This window comes from Chrysemys picta, chromosome 13 (genome assembly GCF_011386835.1).
Source record: "Chrysemys picta bellii isolate R12L10 chromosome 13, ASM1138683v2, whole genome shotgun sequence".
NCBI classification, from domain to species: Eukaryota; Metazoa; Chordata; order Testudines; family Emydidae; genus Chrysemys; species Chrysemys picta.
In genome coordinates, this window is record NC_088803.1 from 48966009 (window position 1) to 48989491 (window position 23483).

The 23483-nt window shown below is 43.9% G+C and overlaps 1 long non-coding RNA gene across 1 annotated transcript; it reads right to left on the reverse strand.

Annotated features, from left to right (window-relative positions):
• Positions 1-2: 2 nt before the first annotated feature.
• LOC112061816 (uncharacterized) lies at positions 3-23483 on the reverse strand. Its single transcript, XR_006176445.2, has 4 exons — positions 23253-23483; positions 3716-3818; positions 1082-1162; positions 3-333 (listed from the first exon to the last, which is right to left on the reverse strand). It is a non-coding gene; the product is annotated as an uncharacterized LOC112061816 (long non-coding RNA).

The following is a 23483-nucleotide window of genomic DNA, read 5'->3' on the forward strand; positions in this document are numbered from 1 at the left end:
GTTTTCAGGCAGCAAACTCACTGGGAGGCTGCACAATCTTCTTTCATTCTATTGGTGACGGCTTTTGCTGTCTGTTTGTGCAATAACCTATTGAACTTTTCCCGACTGTAATTCAATATAGAATAGATACTTGCGGGAGGCTTTTTTGGCAGGGAGCACTGAAGGCCTTGAATCAATTTCAGTTTTTCAGCTGTTTAATGCATTGATACCAGCTGGAAGAAATAAATGAATAAAAGGATCAATGTTACTTTTATTTATCCGGAGCTGAAGCTTCTTGGTCTTCCCTTTGTGACATCGATACCATGCAGCGTGTGCCCATTGTCCCACCTTCACCTAGGAAACACACAGACTCTTACACATTGACAATCTACTTTTTCAGTATTTTTGTTTTGCAAGAGTCTTTAGTCTTTTTATAGAGAGAGAAAAGTTCAGCAGGCCAGACAGAGGACTCACCCTACTCGGGAGAGCCAGCTGGCCATCCTAATGGCTACTGTACAAATACTCTGGCCAGCTCTAGGGCTCTCTGAGATCCTCTTAGCTACAGATGGACCACGGGAGGCCCCAAAACTCAGACCCATTGCACAGAGGGTTGTGTATTGAGGGGACAGGCTGTGGAGAGTTTGTATAGCAATATCATTGCAAACAGCAATATAAGGTGAGCTCTACAGGAGCTCAAAGGAGCCCCGTGAAGGGGTGAAGATGAACCGGTGAGAGTGGTAGTGGAATACCCATCCCTGAATTCTGCAGATCCACAGACCACAAACCCTCCGTGGGCGTGAAGGGAAGTGAGTGGGTTGTCAATGGCCTGTAGTAACAGCTGCAAACTGGATGGCCTAATTCAACACTGGGGATGGGGAGGATTATTTACCCCTTCCATCCCCACTCTGTGCTGAAGGCTATTTACCCAAGCTTTGAACAAGGCACAAGAATTCCACCCGCAGGTCAGCAGCTTCCACTGTAATAAGTGTGAAGGGCCTGATTTTAAACGTTATGTGTGTGCTTCAGTAGACAGCTAGTGACACAGCTCTGTTACACCAGTCTAGCAGAGAGTCAGGGTAAGCGCTAGCTCTGCACAATTTACCTTTGTGTCAAAGGATATACACTTCCCTCTGCCTCATCAGCGGGGTAGCCCTCCATTCATGCTCCAGAGGCGTATTGGGTCCTACAGATTATAGGAAGAAAGAGTAGGCCTCATCTCCGCTCTGCCGACAGCAGCTGAGCTCGGCTGGGGTGAAATTTACCTCAGCGTGATGGAGGAGGGGCACAAAGGCCTTCATACTGCGGAAACCCCACACAGGGAATGCCTGCGGGTTGGCAGGCTGTGTGGCCACACAGGGACTCCTGTGCTTCAGGGTGGTTTGAGGTCAGGCATGGGGAGAGGATGTGGAATGCTCGTGTGGATTTGGTGGTTTCTCATTCGATTAGCACACACGGGGTGCAGCTGCTATACCAGTCCCTGGAAAAGAATGTGGGGGAATGATGGCCCAGCTCCTAGGCCCTGGGTTGGGAGAGTCAGTTTTATTCTCCCCCATTCCACTGTCCACTCATGCTTTATGAGGGTGGCTGGAGAGAACTTCACCCTTCCTTGTTTCCCCCCCCCCCCCAGCCAAGCTAGTATTAAGGTAACATTAGGTGAACAGTGCACAGTGTTAACACAACAACATTATCAGTGCAGGAACAGGGATCCTAAATGGAAAAGCGCATAGGTCCCTGCTACCATGGTTAATAGATTATGGAGAGAAAGCACTTCACTGCGTAGGAGACAAGTGTGGTACATCAAAAATACCCCCAAAGGACAAGTGTGTCAATTGTTACTTGAGCAATCAAGCTGGTTCCAGTTTGCCTGGGGTGAGGAAGTGGCAAGAGGAGGGGGTCTTACTGCTGGAGTGATAAGTAACATAGTCAAGGGCCCTTCTTTTCTGGTGAACTTTTGCTGTGAGTGAAAATGAAAACTGTGGGCCACAATGGAGCACTGAGGCTGACGTCCAATATTAAACTCAGCATGCCGGATTGCCACGCTCAGTAGCTACTCTTACAATGGGTGAACTTGGGAGAGGCAGTTCACCTGGGTGCCAGAGAATCCATCCAAAATAAAATATACAAAAGAAAACAAAAGAAAATCCACTCCTGGCTGAACCAACCCCCTGGATCATACCAGTGTGCAATGTTGTGGATGGTCATGTCTACCTCAGGCTTCCATAGTTCTCTACCCAACCAGCTTGGCTTCTACAGCCAGAAAAAGGAAATTTGATTTTTCCAAACAGCTGTTTTGCTCGTAGGTTACATTTCACAAGGTTTTACACCTAGTTCATGTGGATCTATATATATTTGGTGACAATCTCCAGTTTTTCTGAATAAACCTTGAAAAGTAAAAGACAGATGACAGGGTTTTCAAAAGCACTTAAGTGACTTAGGAGTTCAAACTCCCCGACTTTCACAGAGGCACTTTGGCAAACCCTACTGAGAAAAAGGTTGTTTTAGAATTTGATCCAAGTGAAGAGGAGAATTATACTGTTGCAGTTAATTATAGGAAATATACCGTTGACTTGAGTGTAGGCTATGCTGGTTTACGCCTGAGGATCTGGCCTAAAGGTTTAGTCTTCGGATGTAAGTTCTCGCCTCTGGGCTAGATATAATATCCTGACCTGGTGATCACCTGGAGGTGGATAAAACCAGAGGGAACAAGGGTGTATATGTCTGTCTACTAATCGTAACATGTATGTCTCTTTCTGTATAATTAAAAAAAAACCAAACGGACTGGAATCAAGTATTATGGTAGCAAATATTGCCAAAGTAAACACAGAAACAAAACCTATTTCTTATAATTAGCTGCTGCAGTGTAATTCTTCTGAAAGAAAGAAAAATTCACGTGTTTGCAAAGTGTCCTGGGTGTATGCAATGAAAAGGGGAGAATCCCCTGTCCCCAAATGTTAGCAAAAATAAGAGGATTAAATATACCAGGGTCATACACAAGGAAATAGTCCTGTAGGGTTTCTAGCATTCAAACAGATATTCTAAATGCAGAGTTGGGTGACCTTTGCAGACTGGATCACATGGAAGGCTTTTTTCCCCTGTGGGGATTGCCTATTTACCTGTGACTGATCAGCAAAGATGACTGTTTTGTAACAAGTAACCAAGGTTCTGTGGGAGGTCAGTATGAAATAACCATTAAAGAGACAACAAACATTACTGTAGATTGGGATAGAGGAGATGGCAGGGAAACTTGAGTCCAGGGCCAATCTCCTGCAAGGAGCTGTATGCTGGTGGATCTCTGTGTGAGTGCACAGATGCATTGAAGTCAGTGAGGCTCAGGGCAGGAGCAAGGTTCTTCCTGCATCAGTTAGGGGATAGGGGCTGTGTGTGTATGTGTGTGTGGTATATATATATGTGTGTGTGTGTGTGTGTACACACACACGCGCACACACACATATATTAAATATTAGGCATGGCCCTTTACTTCCCATTCCCCCTCCCCTTCCCACACTCTTATAAATCAGAGCAGAATTAATTCAGGCACTGCGTTTTATTTGATAAACGTCAAAATATGTAAATACCGGGCTCTCTTCCTTCAGTCACTAAAACAAATGGAAAACACATTTATTAGCATAGAGATGAGTTTAATCAAATCAGTGGCGAGTACAAATTAGCCACAGGAAATGTAATGAGCTGGGAATTAATTAGCAGCATAATGATAATAACTTTGCCTGCTGATTACCTTGCGGCCATGGCGCTTCCCCAAGGGCCTTCCATGGGTTCTCCAGCAGCTGATCTTTTCTGTTGCGAGAGTCCCTGAACTGGAACAGTATGGCCGACAACGCCTGTGCAACAGACAGGAGGAGAGGAAGGCGGGAGAAAAAGACATGAAAAATACAACCAGGCTTGCTTCACTTTTGTAAGCCTATCGCTTCTCATTCCTTTCCCTACTGCTGTCCTTATTTATCCTTTCCATCTCGGAGCACTCCCCTCTCTCTCTGTTATTGTTCAATTGGATTCCTGCCCGGAGGAAATGGCTCTTGATAATGTGTACACTTTATGGATGGGGTAAAATATCTGAGCTACATTTGCGGTATGAACCAGGATGCACCGTCCAGCCATGGGGCTTGTGCTGCCGTGCAATGTCAGCTGGGAGAGTAGCCCATGCCAGCGTGATTATTTCAGCATTATTTCTGCAGTCTGCACCTCCGTGGCTGCTTTAAGCACGAGGCTGGCACTGGCTGGCATCAGCTCCAGCTCGTTTGAAAACAAATAAACACAAGGGTGCTTTGGAAATGGATTGGAGGTGTCTAGAGAAGGGCAGGAACAAGGTTTTCCCGGAGTCTCAGCTGGCACTTTCTCAAAGATGCAGGCATCAGGTTGGAGAGGAACAATTGGCTGCCGGGGCACTTTGTAAAGTGCTGGACTTGTAAATTAACTGTTTGACTCCAGTGGTGATGGAGAACAGTGGGGGGGCAAGGGTTGGATGGAGAAAAGGGTCAGTCTATCTTCTTCTATTTATTTATTAGTATTTCTTCTATCGCACTCCCACTGTAGCACCTGAGCGCTCCAAAATAATACTCGGTGCCGCGATAGAGCCTTCCATTGGAGGAGATAAAAGCACTTTGTAGCACTTAATGAATCAACCCATGGGAGGTAGGTAAGAATTATTATTCCCATTGGCATAGTGCAGTTACGGCCAAAGTGTTCAAATTTGGGTGCCTAAAGTTAGGTACCTAAATAAGTAGCTTGATTTTAAATGTTGCTAAGCTAAACAATTAAAAAACCAGGCCACTTATTTAGATGTTCTTATAGGGATTTAGGTGGTTCACTGCAGGCCTCCAGGCTTAAACGTTTGTTCAAGGTGGTTTCCCCAAGTGACGCAGGAGGTTTGACGCAGAGCTGAGAAGAGAGTGTGTATTTTTCGGGTTGGGTACCAGCTTTAGGCCTTCACTGCAAGGCCACCTTTCCTCCCTTCTCTTGGATATTTGGCTATAATCTGCACAAATGATCCATGCAACCAATACATACTGTTGGTGAAGCGGGGAAATAAAACTGAGCAGGTAGTGGGGCTGCCAAAACCTGATGCATTGAAACTGTCCCAAACAGAGAAATTTGGCAATTAAAAAAAATCAGTTTTGGAGGGAAAGGAACAGAAGTTTAAAATAAACACAGAAGGATTTGCACATTTTACAAAGCATGCCTGCACAGACTATGGGAACAGGTCTGCACCACTCGCACTAACTTCACAGGGGTTCAGAGAGGCGAGTTTCTATTTCTGTAAATCCTGAAATGAACTTAAACTAAAATTGTGACTTCAACTCCGCCTGCCCTCTAAACCTTGCGAAACCTCAAATCCAGATCTGCACTTTCAGGTTTAGACCCAGTTCTAGTGTATATTATTGGTGCCTTGCTAGAACATCCATATTTGGTTTTTGGATGTTCAAATAAACACTTAAGCACATAAATCCCAGGTTTATACACCGAGGAAGAGATTTTCAAAAGCACTCAGCATTGGCGTTAACTCTGCTCCATTGAAGTCAATGGGATTTTTACCATTGACTTTAATGGGAGCAGTGTTAGGGCACTGCTTTGAAAATCCCTTCCTGATTACTAATCTGAACATCCAAATGTGGGATTTGGAAGTCTCGTTGAAGTGTCCATGTCCGAAAGTTGGGCACTATTTACTGTATTATCAGGCTCACTTGTACTCAGATAAAATTAAGGACTCCATTTTCAAACATAATTTTGCAAATTCTGCTTGCACACAGGAAAGAGCACACACAAAATCCGTATTTGCATAGAAACAGGTATGGCCTAGTTGCTGTTTGCATTCAGTTATCTGTTTTGTTCTGAGCACATCTGAATTCTTTAGCAAATTGGCTTTATAATGAATTGACTTTAGCAAAGCTTTTGATACTGTCTCCCACAATATGCTTGTCAGCAAGTTAAAAAAGTATGGATTGGATGAATGGACTATAAGGTGGATAGAAAGCTGAGTAGATCATCGGGCTCAATGGGTAGTGATCAATGGCTTGATGTCTGGTTGGCAGCCGGTATCAAGCGGAGTGCCCCAGGGGTCAGTCCTGAGGCTGGTTTTGTTCAACATCTTCATTAATGATCTGGATGATGGGATGGATTGCACCCTCAGCAAATTCACAGATGACACTAAGAATGAGGGAGAGGTAGATATGCTGGAGGGTAGGAATAGTGTCCAGAATGACCTAGACAAATTAGAGGATTGGGCCAAAAGAAATCTGATGAGGTTCAACAAGGACAAGTGCAGAGTCCTGCACTTAGGATGGAAGAATCCCATGCACTGCTACAGGCTGGGGACTGACTGGCTAAGCGGCAGTTCTGCAGAAAAGGACCTAGGGATTACAGTGGATGAGAAGCTGGATATGAATCAACAGTGTGCCCTTGTTGCCAAGAAGGCTAATGGCATATTGGACTGCATTAGTAGGAGCATTGCCAGCAGATCAAGGGAAGTGATTATTCCCCTCTATTCGGCACTGGTAGGCCACATCTGGAGTATTGCGTCCAGTTTTGGGCCCCCCACTACAGAAAGGATGTGGACAAATTGGAGAGAGTCCAGCGGAGGGTAACGAAAATGATTAGGGGGCTGGGGTACATGACTTATGAGGCGAGGCTGAGGGAACTGGGCTTATTTAGTCTGCAGAAGAGAAGAGTGAGGGGGGATTTGATAGCAGCCTTCAACTACCTGAAAGGGGGTTCCAAAGAGGATGGAGCTCGGCTGTTCTCAGTTGTGGCAAGAATGAGAAGCAATGGTTTCAAGTTGCAGTGGGGGAGGTCCAGGTTGGATATTAGGAAAAACTATTTCACTAGGAGGGTGGTGAAGCACTGGAATGGGTTACCTAGGGAGGTGGTGAAATCTCCATCCTTAGAGGTTTTTAAGGCCCAGCTTGACAAAGCCCTGGCTCAGCTGATTTAGTTGGGATTGGTCCTGCTTTGAGCAGCGGGTTGGACTAGATGACCTCCTGAGGTCTCTACCAACCCTAATCTTCTATGATTCTACGATTCTGCAGGCACAGCTGATAAAGGCACATGCATATATTTCACAAGAGCAACACTGGCCCATCGTTTAAAAACTTGTGGGAGACGGCAATTGTCTCCCAATAGGAGGTTTAGATGATGTGTGAACCCTACAAATATTTTTCTGGGAGTTCCTGCTACTTTTGGATTCTCTGCAATGGATTGATTGTTATGAAACCTATGCTACTTACACTCTAGGCTGTGGGCGGAATGAGAAGAAAGATTTTTGAATGGACTCTGATGGTGCTTTTGGTATTTTTGTATGAATCCTCACTTCATGCATCATTGACCTAATAGAAATTAGTGGCTCAGTCTGGTTGTCTCATACTAACACCAAGGTGCACATTTGTACCTACGTTCAGACTCTCTATTTGTTTGTCAATATTGCACCCACAATGATAGTGTTGAGTCAGCTCTTGATGAACCCAAACTAGACCCATTGCACGTACCATATGGTAATCTACATACCTGCAGGTAGTGAAGAGAACCTCCTTGACGTCCTTAGGAGCAAACATCATCCTCTACATCTTAAGACTTGATTGCCCTAAGCCATCCTAGGCCTTCTCTTTGTTAAAAGTTTCACCAGTTCAACTAAAAATGTCTTTTTAAAATCAATTTAGTTTAATCCTCACAAAAATTCTTAAATGGATTTAATAGGAGACTTGCACCATGTAACTAAATTGATTTAAAAAGACCAGGGTGCGTTTCAATATTATAAAGACTTATGATTCATTCTTCCTGCTTCCTAGGCAGTGAGCTAAATTCTATTCCATTTCACTGATGTAAATCTGGAGTAACTCCAATGCAACTAATAAGCACAGAATTTGACCTGTTATGTTCAGCTCTATGTAGACATACAAGAGCTTTCAGGCAATCCCCACTTTAAGCATAAACATGAAGGAATTTTGTTTTCATGCAATTTTCTTGCCAGTGCTTTTTCTTACAAATCTGTTCAGCTGTCATGTAAAATGCCCTGGTTTGTGCTAATGTAGATTACGCATATTTGTCCTCAGTGGATGATTGATTGAGTTCTCTGATCTTGACTGCTACGTTAGCAGCAGGGTATCCCTGCGATGGGATTGGAAGTCTCATTGGATAAATTGCATAGATGAAATCTGAGCTGTTATGGATCTGGTTTTCTTTTTCATTGCTAAGGTGAGTGCTGCCTTCTTTGCAATAATAAACCTGCCTTCTAACATATGACAGGGAGATGCTTAGCCTCATTCGGAGCCCCCCTGCCCTGGACGTACCGCAGCGTAAACCACTGCACCACATTCAATGACATCACTGTAAATCCGGAGAACCTCCTTTGCCTTCAGCAGCTCACTCCTGATTTGCAATAGAGTCACTGAAAACAGAATTTGGCTCATTGACTTCAGCGGAGTTACTCTCAATTTAAACAGCACAAGTGAGAGCAGAATCAGGCCCATTATTTCTCAGATCTTGTGTTCTCCATGCAACTCAGTTCATTCAGAACATGCAGGCCTTGTTATTAGAGGGACCGCACAGCAACCAAAAGGGAAAAACTCCTTCAGGGAATAACTACACTGTCGGTCTGACTTTAATAGCACTGCACTTGTACCCTGTGCGTAAATACATTGTTATCTATGAGGAAGTGGGAGGTATTTTCATGCCTCATTTGCATAATGTCTCAAATATGATTAAAAAAATCAAGTTGCAAAGTGCTTTGTCATCTTACCATTCCTTTCCAAACCCTAGCCGCGGCGATTTGGAATTGACACAGTTAAAGGTATTTGAAAAGCTTAGAATTTCTTTTGACTTGTTTGTCTTTAAACCACATCATCATTTTCGGAGTGGAGCGTCTCTCTACTAATCGTGTTGTCTTTGGAATACTGCAGTGCTCAGAAGCAACAGTAACAAGTTATTCAGAGGATTTTCAGAAGCATAAAAAGCTTTTGCTTTTTCCTTTCCAAAGCTTTTCTTTGACCTTCTTGGAGGCATTAAAAAAAAAAAAGCTTTAAAAACCATCAGTATAAATGGATTGTGTACTGTGATGTTTGCAGCCTTGGGGGAGAGGGGAAAAAAGAAAGAAGGAGGAGAAGAAGCAGCAGAAAAAAGAAAACCACAATCACCACCAACTCCCAAAGGGGAACAGATGAGGTGTGAGCTCAAGAGAAAATATCCCAATTTTTAGCTTGATGCCATTTCAGTGAATCATAGAATATCAGGGTTGGAAGGGACCTCAGGAGGTCATCTAGTCCAACCCCCTGCTCAAAGCAGGACCAATCCCCAACTAAATCATCCCAGCCAGGGCTTTGTCAAGCCTGACCTTAAAAACCTCTAAGGAAGGAGATTCCACCACCTCCCTAGGGAACCCATTCCAGTGCTTCACCACCCTCCTAGGGAAATTTTTTTTCCTAATATCCAACCTAAACCTCCTCCACTGCAACTTGAGACCGTTACTCCTTGTTCTGTCAAAACCTGCAGCGAGGTTGCAAAGATAAACAAATAGATAAGTATTCCGGGAGTATCATTTGTGCACAAAGGTGCAGTTATTCTTGAAAACCCACATGCTGAGGGGTTGCAATGCTTTGAAAAGGAAAGTGTAAAAGCAGGACCCAGAAATATCACAGGGAAGAAACATGTTTTGATGAAAAGTCTTGGTACAGCTTTAGCTTACATGATAGGGATATCATATTTACTACTGTTATAACACACCCACCCACCTACCCACAGAGTCTGAAGCAGGATTTCAGGTGACATTTGATGAGATCGCCCCATTAGGTCACATAACTGTGAGCTGTTGCCTAAAGAACACAATGGCCTGTGGCAAATGTAGGAAAGTGCTAAAATGTGTTAACGATGGTGTGTTATTATCAGGCACTAATGCTGCCATGAATGCTTGTCACCACTGCGTATGTTCCTGCAGATCGGTTGGTAATTACACTTGGATCCAAAGTAATTACCAGGAGACTTGCTCTCTGGTTCAGAAGACAGAAATAACCATGTACTTTCCTTGTCCCCTGCGCAGTGCTTGCGATGTAAATTAATAGCCAGCCGCTACCATGAAAGTAAAGAGGTATTTGCCTTACATTCATGCCCTTTTAAATTAAGCATTGATGTTTCTTTTATGAGAGAAACACAGGCTGCCTAACACCAGTTTACCTTTTCCCACTAAAGTATTTGAACCTTTACTTTACAAAACAAGATACTCTTAAGCGAAATGAATATTTATAGGTTTTCCATTTGTGTGATCGTTTTGACAAAATAACTTGAGCAGGTCTCTCCTTGGGTTTACTTTGCACTCTAGTTTCATTTTTTTCCATAGAAAAGAAAGTAAAGGCTGGAGGGAGAGCGGGTACTTGGCTAAATCTTGTACAGGCTCCCTAGGTGGATGGAAGATAGATGCAAAGGGTACTGGCCATGTTTTTTTTCTGAGTTTTTCCAGGTCACATCTGCCAGTGAGTTTCTTGTTTAACCTAAGAACAATAAACACCTGGACAGCTGTACCACCACATTAAGCACCTCTCCTGATGAACAGCTCCAAGGCAAGGCATACTAAAGCCCAATGTTCACTCATGAAAAGATACTGTTGCAATGTAGAGTTTTATTTCCCAAATGCCCATTACTGGAACATGCAGCAGTTTTCACACAGTGCCGCAACATCCTGAATTTGCGCTATGCTTTGTGACTTAAAGCAAGACTGTGCTTTTGCAAATATGTTTCCTTCCTTCAGGGAGACAGGTTATTTTGCTTGGCAAATGAAAAATGAAAAAGGGTCCTGTGTTCACTTTCTTTTGGCAATGAACGAATAACGTTGTCAGAATAATGCTATCCCGGACATTTCAGTCTCTCCTGTATTAATTTTACCCAGAAGAGCATTTCTTTTAGAAATCATTTGCTAAGCCCTCATTTTAATTTAAGAATTCATTCAGTGCACTAAATCTTAGCATTTTGTGCAAGAAATGTTTGTCACCATTTTGTTAGCTCTTTAGAATGAAAACCCAAATGGGTGAGAGAAAGCTTCTCTTAAGCCAGGGGTGGGCAAACTTTTTGGCCCGAGGGCCACATCGGGGAATAGAAATTGTATGGCGGGCCATGAATGCTCACAAAATTGGGGTTGAGGTGCGGAAGAGGGCGGGTGCTCTGGGGTGGGGCTGGAGATGAGGAGTTTGGGGTGTAGGCGGGTGCTCTGGGCTGGCACCGAGGGGTTCGGGATCAGGGCTGGGGCAGGGGGTTTGGGAGTGGGGAGAGGCTCAGGGGGTGCAAGCTCCAAGTGGTGCTTACCTCAAGCGGCTCCCGGAAGCAGTGGCATGTCCCTTCTCCGGCTCCTATGCAAAGGCGCAGACAGGCGGCTGTGCACGCTGGCACCGCCCCTTCAGCTCCCATTGGAGCATGTAGGAGCTGGAGCAGGGCCACGCCGCAGTTCGGGAGCCGCCTGGTGTGGCCCCCAACCCAGTGCCCCAGCCGGAGCGGGGCTGCGCTGCCTGGTGCGGTTCATGGGCCGGATCCGGCCTGCAGGCCATAGTTTGCCCACCCCTGTCTTAAGCCCTTCTTTGGTAATAAATTGGCCTAATATTCAAAATCTTGGGCTTAAGTCAGGGTGCCCACATACACCTTCAAACGTACTTACTGCAGGTCCCATCACCAGAGTAGGAGTGCCACACAAATGCAAATCAATGTATCGTCCCAACACACCACTGAAGAAGGGAAATATGATGATCCGCATTGTAAGAGGGAGAATCCAGGCACAGAGGGATTATTAAGGGTGGGATCCACAAAGGTACTTAGGATCCTAAACCTTAGATTAAGGCACCTAAGTCTTGGGTTTGGTGCCTAAGTCCCAGTTTTAAGCTCCACTGTGATCCACAAAACCCCTGCTGAGTCCAGTAGGCTCCTAAACCCCTTCAATGCCTAAGTTTTCAGGGTAAAAGTTCCCTCCGTGCCTGCCTCTGGGCATGCACATTGCTCCCTCTAGGCATCCAGATGTCTATCTCCCCCCTAAGCCCCAGTGTGCTTCACGAACCAGAGGAAGGCAGGCGCTCATCCGTCATGTGTGGGCCTGAGCCGGTAGGCGTGCTTACAGCTCATTCAAAATCTATTCTCATTCTCTCTCTCGCTGACCGAAGGACTGTTTAAATATTTATCCACAGTGAAACAGTCACTGGGTCAGAAAAGGGGAAAGAGAGAATGACTGGTGGTTAGGGCACTTGTCTGGGAGGTGTCTCTGGTCCCCTGCTCCAATCACTCTTTCATTAGTTATCCACAGTGGAACAGCTTCAACTGGAGAGATTGAGGGAACTCCCCTGCCCACCTACAACTCAGGAAGTGGGAGACCCTCACTCAAATCCTTCCTCCCCCTCTGGCACAGAAGGGGTACTTGAACCTGGGTTTCTCACAGTCCAGGTGGCTCTAACCACTGAGCTAAAGCTTAGAAATGTGCACCACCATTACAACCTCCTCTGACTAGACTGAGCCCCACAAGCAACTCAGTGCCTTGAATACCGCACCAGTTTTTCTCTTGTAAATCAGCTTTTAGGTACTCAGATACTCCTTTTAAGTAACGCAAGTGCTAAACTGGGTGTCCTCACTTAGTTTATGTTGGAAAATTGGACTCCATGGTCTGAATTTGGCAGGCAAGTGCACCCCCATAAATCAGGAGTCACTCCACTGACATTAACAGAGTGATTCCTGATTTGCTCTGAACAGAATTTGGCCTCTTGTGCTGCAAGAAGATAAAGAGGCTGATTCAGATCTAATTCCCTTGAAGTACCAGAGATCAGAGGGAAGCCTGGACTATGTTTTGTGGATCAGTGTGATTCAAAAGCCACAGCTATTGCACTTGCAAGAGGAACATGCCTGTTTTAGTTTTGTTCTTATTTATTCCAGTGCTCGGTTTTCAGAAGGATTGTGGGTATCAGCTGAGTTTAAAAATAAAAAGCTCTTGCACAGATTTAGTCTCCTGGCTCTTGTAGCTACAACACGGCCTAAAAATGCACAGAAACCATATTAACAGGATTATGCATCCAGCTACAAACTGTGCATGCGAAACATCAGGGGATGATAAAATTCCTACAGACACAATTTTAACATGTTTCCAAAAATATCTCCTGATTCATATTGTAAGCATGAATTTATTACAGCGCAGTGACATTATCTAGGCTGTCGCTGCATACAGCACACTGTCACATTTTGGGATCTCATTGATTTTAATGATGGTATTTCTTGTGTTTGCACCCTCTCTGCTGAGCAGGGCTTTATGCAGTATTTAGCTCAAAGGGCAGGCCAGAGTCCTTCTCCAAAGCTGATTTCTCGCATTCCTGCTTTGTTAACTGGTCAGTAGGTGATAGTGCATGACTGGTGCTCTGGGCGTCTTTCACTCCAGAGACCAGGCACCCTAACATAAGAACGGCCATACTGGGTTAGCCCAATGGTCCATCTAGCCCAGGATCCTGTCTTCTGACAGTGGCCGGTGCCAGATGCTTTAGAGGGAATGACCAGAACAGGGCAACGTTCTCTGTCACTTTGCCAACTCTACCTCTTTTGTGCTTTTATGACTCTTCAGGACCATGTCATCTGCAAAGCTTTAAGACAAAGAAGAATGCAAATCCATGAATGGAGTGTTGCTAAGGGTGGGGCAAATCCTGCTGTCCTTACACAGGGTCTGAGTCAATGGGAGTCAGTGGGAATTTTGTATGAATAAGGGCTACAGGATTTGGCCCAGTTAGAAAGCCTGTGTAACACCGACAGACCATGGTCTTCGACGGGCAAGATCAAACCTGGGACCTCTGGAGCTAGATGCATGAGACTCTACTGCATGAGCTAAAAGCCACATGGCTTAGCTAAGGCTGTAGCAGACTCATTAATCTCTATGTGGTCTCGGTGCCACTAGAGGAGACAGAGCATCACACCCAGAAAGTGTGTGGGTTCCACCTGCATATTTGCTTTGGCTGTTGGTTTCAAATTGTTTGTTATCAGCACCAGTCTGGGCCCAGTTCTGCCCCATTGCAGCCACCGGTATGGAAAAGACTTACCGAGATGAAGCCAGTAAATTGCTATGGAAATGCAATAGGTTTTTAGGAATGATTCTAAAACCGATTGGGCTAGACTCCCTGCATGTGTAAACTGACACATTTCTAATGAAGCTGGGCTTGGTTACTGCAGCTGAGGATCCTGGCCAGAGCTTCACAAGACAGGAAAAAATCTACAAGCGTCTACACTCTTCTGTTCTGTCCTGTCCTGTTCTATTCAGGTTCTTACTCCATGTCCTCACCGTACTGTCCGAGCACTACACTGGCCTTCTGGCTTCCTATCCTTGCATGGCAGTGATGTGAATAATGTCTCTGCTACCCAGTAAAACAAGGAGAGGATCTACTTCTATCGGCATCTTTTCTCTGAAGTGAGACATTTAATCCTTTTGGCCTTATCCATGATAGAAATTCTCTTATATGAACCCCTGTTGGGCATTATTGCTTAGTCATGCTTGAAGGTTCAGAACCTGAGATTGGCCCTTATGTTTCACATTAACTCTCATTTATAGAGCTATCAAGCCAACTATGGGGGTTCTTTCTCAGTTCTTGAGTGAGACACACTAGTGTTTCGTTACTTTGAAGTTTGGCAAGCCACAGACCCAGAGCTGGGTGTATTTACTGGTCCAGTAATTCAGAATTTGTATTTGAGTTATTAGGCATATTGCATTAAACCACATTAAACCTCAGCATCTCTCTCTTCCTTCTGCTGAATTCATTTTTGGAATCCGTCCTTAGCATACACAGTTCTGGGGTCAGTATGAATTCAAAAATGCAGTAGGAGTGTTTCTGCCATGATTGTATCTTGAGATGTGTCCATATGCAGTGGAATAAGGTTGCTTCTTTACCTCTACATTTACTACATCCTGCTGAAATTTCCTTGTAAAATGTGTGTTTGATATATGGTGAGCAATAAAGGGTATGTACAATGAAGTTGCATGTATTTATTACATATTGAGATTTTATGAGCTAAACTCATCGCTTTGTTCCAGTGGGTTTGGTTTTAATGGTGTTTCCAGATCACTGTGCCATGCTATGCTTGAACTCACGCATCTTTGACCTTCCCCTTCAATTAGAAATTAGTCTAAGCAGGACAAACACTTTTGCATGTTGAGCTCCTTAAACACAATTTCACCCAAAGACTCCAAAAGTGGTTTCTGTTCCAAGTGCAAGGCACACTCCTTCCACTTTGCCTTTGTTAACATCCACTCATAGAATGTCATGCATTCAAAACAAATCATCATACAATTCCCACTCCAGGGGAAGTCAGGAGGAAAGAGCCACACCTGAGAGATGATAATCACGTCACTTACTGCTCTTCTGGAAGGGGCTCATATGCCCATCAGATGTGATGGGCACAGTATAAGATTCTGAACAGAATAGTCCAGCTTGTGGGTTCTCAACCTGGGGGTTGTGAACAGATTTCAGGGAGTTGCACCCCACCCTCTATTTCTTTAGGTTAGATGAGAGGTGAGTCCTGAAACTTTTTTCTGTTGTAACATGGGGCTATGGTGCGGAAAAGATTGAGAACCACTGCCCAGTTAGATAGACAGTTTCTGATCTGATGAAACGTCATTGTTTAGGTACCATCTCCTATTAGCCCCTGAATTCTCCAAAGGATATGAAGTTCTAGGTTTTTTTTAGCCTTTGCTCATTTCATTAACTCCTTAGTCCTGGTATCAGTTCAGACCATCCTATAGTTTAGCATTACTGGGTATTTCACATTTAACTGCTAAACCCTTTACAATCCCCCCACCCCCTCCCATAGTTGTATTAATGATGTTTGCATTTTGAGGCATGAAAGGTGATATAAATTTATATTTTATTTTATTAAGGAAATGCCAACAATACGCAGCATTAAAACTTAAATTAAAAAGAGTCTTCCCCCCCACCCCAAAAAAAGCAGATGTAAAGTATTGGCCTAATAGAAAAGATAGCTATAGTTCCTTGGTAAAAGTTTAGTAATGGAGTCCAAGATGTTTTGCAACTCCACAGAAAATTGTTCTGTAAAAAAGAATGAGAAATGATGTTTAAGGTCCTTAATCTGTAATGAGCTCTGTGCAGGTGGACCTCTGGGGGTCCCCTGTGTCTGCAGAGACGGTCAGCACTTCTGTGTGCAGGTCAGTGCAGGTTGTCAGACGAGACACTGTGCTTTTTCAAAAAGACTTTACTTTGATATCTTCTGATTTGCTGTTCTCCTCATCTAAATAATAATACTTCGTTCTTATACAGAGTATGTATGCTGCAATCAGAAGTGTGATTGAAGCACATGTAGATATTAGACAAGTTCATGGAGAATAAGTCCACCAATAGCTATTAGCCAGGATGGTCAGGGACGCAGTCCCGTCCTCTGGGTGTCCCTAAACCTCTGACTGCTAGAAGCTGGGACTGGACAATAGGGGATGGATCCCTACATAATTGCCCCTGTTCTGTTCCTTCCCTCTGATGCATCAGGCGCTAGCCACTGTCAGAAGACAGGATACTGGGCTAGATGGATCATTTGTCTGGCCCAATATGTCCACATTCTTCTGACCACACTCTTATGTTGGTATCCGCACTAGCTTTAACCTATATAGCTCAGGTACCAACAGCAGTGAAGCCACGGCATCATGTGAGCAAGTCGCCCAAGCAAATGCTACCTGTACAGCTTGTGTGAACATCCATATTGCTGCGGCTTCATTGCTATCAGTACCTGTGCTCACTAGATTACTGCTAGCTCAGGCAGACCTACACATGCTGCAGTCACAACCCCTGAATGCAGCATAGGCAGCCCACCAGTCCATTTCATCTTTAGATCCCAAAACACCTTGCAAAGGCGGGGGCAGTCTCATTAGTCCCATTTTACAGATCAAACTGTATTCTAACACTAAATCCTGACCCCCAGCAGTGTTAAGGCAGAATAACTTCCCAAACGCATGCAATGCGGGACGGTCGGATGTGCTGATCTGTTGATATAATAGATACAAAAGCAAAAGATAGGAGAGGAAACAGAGGCACAGAGCTGTGAAATGTCATGATTAAGGTCACACAGAAGTTCAGGGTAGAGCAGGGAATGGAACCCAAGTCCGCTGACACTCAGGCCACTAAATCACGCCACTTCCCTCATAAGAAGTTATAGTGTATGTTATTGGTGCAATTACTGCACATTCTGGTATTTCAATGGGATTTTACATTTGGGGAGGGCCATATCCCTATTTTGGAGTCTGTGTCACCGGGAAATTGGTGGGCAGGCTTAATTTTGTTGTTGATGTAATTTGAAGTAAAGCTCACTTTAAAACCGGCTACATTTGCTCTGTCTCTTCTTCATGAGATCGTGTAGCCTTCAGTAATTTAGCTTCGTCAGTTAGACCGAGAAGGATGTCATGAGCGAAGAGGCTCAATTCAGGTTCAATTGCCCATATCTTAATTCCAGTGATATTGGGGGTCATTGTATAGAGCAACTGCAAATGGATGTGCTTTTATCAAAGATAAGAAGGTGGGGATGGGAACATCCATGCTCTGTCCCGTATCCCTCTGTAAATAGTTCTGATGTGTTGAGTCAGGTGGGTAGATCCAACGTTCCACCTTCTCCCTGTCCTGTCCATTCATACACAGGGAGGGATGTAGCAATTCCATGGAAGCTACACTCCTCTCCACAATGCTACCTGTGACCTGGAGAGCCTGCTCATGGGAGTAAGGGCATAATCTGGTCCTTATCTAGTCTTCCATTCTCACCCACTTCTCAGCCAGGCAGACCTTCAGAGAAGGCAGGGGCTTTGATGAGTGGCCAATGAGAGTTTTGCTTACTCAAGGCGGCCTGGTTAAGGTCAGAATTCAGGCTGTAATTTTGCACAACGTCAAAGCTCTGTAAAGACATCGCCTTCAATCCTTTGTGCTGTGAGAATGTTTCTCTATCTGCCCCTAAGAATGTTTTCAACATTAGCTGAGGTGCAGGAGGATACAGCTTTTGAAGTCAGTCTTAAAAACAGGTGTACATCTTTCCCTTTTATTTATGTCGACTCTACAAATAACTAAATGCAGTATTTGGCACTGCAAAATAGCAAAATAAAGTAAGGATTTCGAAATCATGTATCTGGATTTTCCTGGTTGCTGATGTAGTTAAAATATCAGCGGGGGAAAGTAAATCCAGATATTTAGAAGACATTTTAGAGATGCATTTAGGGCTAGATCCAAAGAATATTGAAATCCATGGAATTCTTTCTGACTACCTTCTGCAGCTGCATGTGCAAATAAGACCTACAATTACTCACTTTATGAATGCAATCATGATAACTGTGCCCATGAAATACCCCTGAAGACACAAAGCTGTCTAAAAATCCATCATTTAAAATGAGAAGGGTAATTTGCACAATGGAAGATCAGTTCTATCTTGATTCCTCCGTCACAGTGCAAAAGTAGAGTTTAAGAACTTTGAGTGCTGCTGGCTGTACAAGAACTTTCCTCTATTGCCAATTTAATAATACATGAATCCTGATCTGCCATACTGACTGATGACTCCCACTCCTGACCCTGTTTTGTTTTTATTGATTGGCTTAGGCCAGTTCCTGAAGTCCTGAATCATCAGAACAGAGACCTGGAGTTATTCCAGCCAAATCAATCCATGGCCCACTGACATATTGCTTTACCTAACCAACCATACACCTTCTCTTTTCCCTGATAATTTCTCAATTAATTGCTTTTTAGCTCTCATTCGTTACAAGGTCAGGCTGTGACTGGGCTTGTACAATCCCATCTCCGATAAACTCTCTAGGTCCTCTAATCAGCCACGACTGGGATTTTAGTTCCATTAACTTATTCATCATCTAGACAGTTCCATCTCGAAAAGTTTGACTCTTGATTGTATCTGTAGTATCTTCAATTATTTAAGAGGAATTGAAAATAGCCTCCACACTTATCAGGAAGGGTGTATTCCAAGTACTGTGAGGACTGTTGTTCTGCTGATGTTTGTTGTGCATGAACCCAAGCTGCAGTTGTCTGGGGAGATCATAAGGATTTGCTGTTGCTGAACATGTGTGCATAGCACTGATTATTAAGATGTCCGATATAGGAGAATGACAGTGGACTGATGACTAGTGGCTTGATAATGCTAAACTGAGTCTGAGATTCTGTCCCATGATGTCAAACACAGATTCCGTTTCCATGGGAAGTTATGCAAATGACATAGCTCCTCAGTGAGATGTGACACTGAGTTTGCTAGAGAAAATGACTTGTTCTCCTGGCAAAATACCTGTTTCTAAAATCCCACAGCCAGCTGCTCTTGGAAAGGTGACACCTTCTGCATTTGTTAGAGACCATTAGTACCATCAAGAGTGGTCTCGCAGCACACATCAGCTGACTGGGTGCAATCAGTGAACCATATCCTGGAGTTATTGTGTAACGCTCTGGCAAAGTACACGTTGCATCCCTCTCGAGCAGCTGGCCCACTAGAGGACAAAACCCCACTACTGCTAATCACTAACAGAATTACTCTTTTAGCTTAAGCAGTTGAGGTCTGTGCTGCAACACTGAAGGCCTTGGGTTCCATCCCTGCTAAAAAGCCATGCCATTTTTGAATAAAAACTAGGAATGAACTCCAAGATTTGGCCTATCGGTGCTTTTGGGGCCTTTTGAGACCATTTGACTCTTATAACGTCAGAAGAACAACCCTAGATGGGGATTGAACTGGTCACAGGAACGAGCTGTTGAAAAGGAAAAAAAAAAACACATTCGGAAGGATGAAGAGCTTTGGCATGTTTCATAAGGGAGTCTTCCTTCCCAGCATTACGTACTGGGTCTCATGATGTCTGTGCAACTGTTATGCACGTGAGAAGAGAGAGACAAGCTTGTGTGACAAGGATGCTGTCTGAGCAGTTTGTCAATGAGCCAAAGCTCATGGGTGTCAACGAAAAGACTCCAGTTGGCTTTGGGATCAGGCAGTGTCACAATCTTTAGCATGACTGAAAAGATAAGGCTTGCACTACTCTCCAGGCCAAAGGTTATGGAGAACTCTGACAGGGTTAGGCAGGTCGTTTGAGGATGGGCGTGTTTCAATGTCAGGGTATATTTGTGCTTGCTTATCATGTGGTGCATGGACATCTCTGAACATATGGGTGTTTTCAGGTTTGTTTATGGAGAGCGGATGTACCTAGCTATAAAGCATCTCCACTGAAAGCTTCAAAGAGACTGACTAGTTCTCTGATGTTATTCCCAGAAACGCTGTCTCTGTGCATGTGGGAATGATATCACAGCACAGCAGACTGGCAGTGCTGGTGTAAGTGTGTGTTTGTGGGGTACCAGATGGTACCAGTGTGGAGCCCGGGAACTGTGGCTTTAGAACACGTCTAGTAATTAACCTGAGTCATGATCGTCCAGATGCATCAGCACTTTTACTACCTCGGAAAAGCAAAAAGGCTCTTAAAATGTCTCCATGCTTGAAAGGCGAGGCTCTAAAATTTACAGGTTAATATAGAAACACTCTACAGTTTTATTGTAATCTCTGATACGTTGCCTAAAGCTGGCGAGGTGAAAATCTACAGTAGCTGCTCCACAGACTCCGAGGTGGGGTATTTCCGAGAGCCAAAGGCTGCTGCAGGGGGCATGCTGCCGTGGCAGCTCCCAGAGCAAGCCTACCTGAGTCAGCTGGAATTCCTTGGAGGGGGCTCCTAGGGAATGAATTCTGGAGTGCCTCTGTTCTCCACATGCAGATAATATTGTCATGTCTTGTGGTTTTTATCTTGGCTCGCCTGATATTTGGTGGCTTTTCTTAAAGCCCCAGCTCCTGGAATCATGCAATTGCGTGAGCATCTCGGCTTTCAACTAAAAAAACCCCACTCCACTTTGTAGCCCTCATGGTTGCAGGAAAATCTTGAAAATGTGACCCCTAATGGCAGAAAAAACAGAAGGCAAATCCCCTCTTTCCCCCGAAATGAAGTTTTAATTATAAATTGTTCATGTTTTTAAGCCAACCTCATGATTTTTGAATGCTTGTGATTGGTAATACTGTGTCCTGTGGAGCAGACCAGGTACCCGGGGTCGTGGGCTGGCAGAAAAGCCTCGACTCTTTTCCAAGAAGAAAACTGCAGACGGTTCAGGCAAAAATTCCTGAGCCACCTGTGGCTGTTTGCATGGTGGAAACAGCTGGCAAAACTGGCCCCAAATCTTGACACTCGAGACAATTTTGTGAGCGTTGGCCATATGGTTAGACTGTGTCTGCCCTTTGCTGCTAGCTGCCCAAAGCAGGCAGCCGTGAGTTCTATACACACACATATTGTCAGTCAAGCTGACTTTTATATTTCATTAAGGAAGACAACGAACCAAGAAGGAATCAATATAAAGTCCACATGAGAGAGAAAGCAGTGCCTCTCTGAGATCCCCCACTGGAGATCGGTGGGAAGACTTTGTACTGTCCCTTTAAATGTAAACCAAATGCAGAATTATAGCTACGTAGACAACCAGAGTGAAAGAGCCCCTGGAAAAAAAGTAAAGGATAATCACGTTGATCAGGCCAACATTCGAGAAACAAGTTCTATCCCACCTTGTGGCATGCAGCCTCATGTCATCCCATCTGTGCACCCAAGAACATGGAAACCATTGCTGAGCAGATAATGGTTGCCTCATTTGCTAAGGTCCTGCAATTTCACTGCTTTGTACAGTGTCTTGTTTAGAAGGGAAAATATAAAACCTAGTTTTTTCCCACAGTGTGATAACTACCCTACAACACATGCCCCCACTGGAAAGCTATGCCCTTTCTTGCCCTTTCCCCAAGCAACTGATTGCCTGGTTCCCTACTGCCCCTTGTAAAGTACTTCCCAGAGGGGAACAACATTACAAACAACTTGAAGAAATATACGTTTCTTTCTCCTCCTGTTGCTGGCAGCTCCTGCTATGTGGTTTTGTGACGGCCTCTTCCATTCCTGCTTTGACTGCTGGAGGGGGCAGGAGAAAGAAAAAGAAACCTAGTTGCTTTCAGTCTCTGCATCATGCTAAACAGCTCCAACGACAATCTTTACAACACTGTTATACTCAGACATAAAATCTTAATGTACTATAGTGCCTTGCATCTTACATTCTGCTGGAAAAAAAAAGGTGAGTCCCCAGTAGTAAATGAAATATTAAATATTATTAAATATGAAATAGCTAAACCTGTATTCCAATAAAATGAATCTTTCATACTTTTCCTGTTTTTTTCCCCCCAGGGTGTGCAATGATCTCATGAGCTTTTATGTGTCCTTTTAAAGATGTAAAATCAGAGGTAATTTATGATTCTGTTCTATTCAAATGTATTGTAGTAGGAAAACAAATCAAGGATGTGAAAATCTCTCCTGGCTGCATCTACCTTGCTGAACCAGTTAACAGTCTATATCAAAGGCTCACCTACAGACACTGTTGTAATGCTTGCTGACATATGCCACCTATTTAGAAAGCTTGTTTCCAGTTATATACTCTACTTTCATTTATAGAGCTTTAATCTTCCATATATGATAAAAAAATCTTTTCTTATTAGACGGGATGCTTTTATGGTTATCTTTGTTGTTGCATGCAGATTCTCTTTGAATTAAACTGTAATTTTGGTGGGAGTTCTGATTTGTGTTACGGAAATTGGACATTAAAAAGAAAACAAACTACAAGAGACAGATGTAAGAATACTAATTTTATAAAGTCACCATTTGTTAGGGATCGGCAAATACGGGATAGGGTTCCTAGGAGAAGAAGGCAGTTGGAAGGGAGAATACAGGTTGGCTTTCAGGTTAAGACACAGGACTGAGACTAAAGAAATCTGGGTTCTAGCAGCAATTCTTTCATGGACTTCCCATGTGAGCTTGACTCCTGTCAATCATTCTCAGTTTCCCCATCTGTAAGGTCGGGGTAATAATCCTCACCCTCAGGGATGCTGCAACGCTTAATTCATTAATATATGTGAAGCACCGTGAGATCTTTGCTCAGAAAATCTTACCCATACTCTTACGGTTGTGGTGAGGCTCAGCATACTGTGGTTTAGAGGGGAAACCACTAATTAATTCAACAAAATTATTATATATTCTGGCAAAAATATTCTCAGATCATACTGTCCAAACGTGGGCTCCCACACAGACAGGCTAAATCTTGTAGGTAGATGCTCAAATTGGCAATTAGGTGTATCATTTTCAATGTGGATCTTTCATGTAAAGGCTTGTTTAGGTCCCCACATTCAACACATAGGCCCTCAACAGTATTAATGACAATATTAACTGTTGTGTATTCCATAGGAGTAAGAGGTACCTTTAAAAGTGGGTCGAGAGAAGTCAGAGCATCTATGATCCTCTGGGAAGTCCACATTACCATGCCTCCGTTCAAGAATATTGCCTCAGTCAATTGCAAAGCAAAGGCTGTGGTTGGCGGCAATGTATATTATTAGCACAAACTATATTTTTGTGGATACTGCTGAATCTTCCGCTTGATGCACTATGCAGTGTTGGGGAAGATGAATGCCAGAATGGGCATGAATCAGCT